The sequence below is a fragment of the Lucilia sericata genome, unplaced genomic scaffold (genome assembly GCF_015586225.1).
Source record: "Lucilia sericata isolate MDLA Ls3-8-SP2 unplaced genomic scaffold, ASM1558622v1 Contig000858F_arrow, whole genome shotgun sequence".
Classification (NCBI taxonomy): domain Eukaryota; kingdom Metazoa; phylum Arthropoda; class Insecta; order Diptera; family Calliphoridae; genus Lucilia; species Lucilia sericata.
In genome coordinates, this window is record NW_023994849.1 from 55,638 (window position 1) to 57,565 (window position 1,928).

Genomic DNA, 1,928 nt, shown 5'->3' on the forward strand with positions numbered 1-1,928 from the left:
GTCAATAAAAACTGCAAATAAAAAGAACATTTCATCTTCTTTCGCCACAAAACACAATGATAACCACAACTACAAGTTCTAGTGTAATGAAAATGTAACAATATTTCTACTTTTAGCAATATTGCGCCGCTTTTCGCTGCAATTGTAATGATGTGCATCTCTCTTCAAGTGTATGTTTCTGTTTTTATTTATGTTCTCACTTTTATCCGGTTGTTTTCTTGTTGTTGTTTTTTAAGAGATATAAGGAGAGAGAAACAATGGGGTAGTTTATATTACAAAGACATTATGTTGCTCATAAAAGTTGCCAGATGTAGATGATCTATAGTAAGGGTTGTTGAGATGAAAACGGACAACTAACTAACTAACTAACTAACTAACTAACTAACTAACTACTAACTAACTAACTAACTAACTAACTAACTAACTAACTAACTAACTAACTAACTAACTAACTAACTAACTAACTAACTAACTAACTAACTAACTAACTAACTAACTAACTAACTAACTAACTAACTAACTAACTACTAACTACTAACTAACTAACTAACTAACTAACTAACTAACTAACTAACTAACTACTAACTAACTAACTAACTACTAACTAACTAACTAACTAACTACTAACTAACTAACTAACTACTAACTAACTAACTAACTAACTAACTACTAACTAACTAACTAACTAACTAACTAACTAACTAACTAACTAACTAACTAACTAACTAACTAACTAACTAACTAACTAACTAACTAACTAACTAACTAACTAACTAACTAACTAACTAACTAACTAACTAACTAACTAACTAACTAACTAACTAACTAACTAACTAACTAACTAACTAACTAACTAACTAACTAACTAACTAACTAACTAACTAACTAACTAACTAACTAACTAACTAACTAACTAACTACTAACTAACTAACTAACTAACTAACTAACTAACTAACTAACTAACTAACTAACTAACTAACTAACTAACTAACTAACTAACTAACTAACTAACTAACTAACTAACTAACTAACTAACTAACTAACTAACTAACTAACTAACTAACTAACTAACTACTAACTAACTAACTAACTAACTAACTAACTAACTAACTAACTACTAACTAACTAACTAACTAACTAACTAACTAACTAACTAACTAACTAACTAACTAACTAACTAACTAACTAACTAACTAACTAACTAACTACTAACTAACTAACTACTAACTAACTAACTAACTAACTAACTAACTAACTAACTAACTAACTAACTAACTAACTAACTACTAACTAACTAACTAACTAACTAACTAACTAACTAACTAACTAACTAACTAACTAACTAACTAACTAACTAACTAACTAACTAACTAACTAACTAACTAACTAACTAACTAACTAACTAACTAACTAACTAACTAACTAACTAACTAACTAACTAACTAACTAACTAACTAACTAACTAACTAACTAACTAACTAACTAACTAACTAACTAACTAACTAACTAACTAACTAACTAACTACTAACTAACTAACTAACTAACTAACTAACTAACTAACTAACTAACTAACTAACTAACTAACTACTAACTAACTAACTAACTAACTAACTAACTAACTAACTAACTAACTAACTAACTAACTAACTAACTAACTAACTAACTAACTAACTAACTAACTAACTAACTAACTAACTAACTAACTAACTAACTAACTAACTAACTAACTAACTAACTAACTAACTAACTACTAACTAACTAACTAACTAACTAACTAACTAACTAACTAACTAACTAACTAACTAACTAACTAACTAACTAACTAACTAACTAACTACTAACTAACTAACTAACTAACTAACTAACTAACTAACTAACTAACTAACTAACTAACTAACTAACTAACTAACTAACTAACTAACTAAC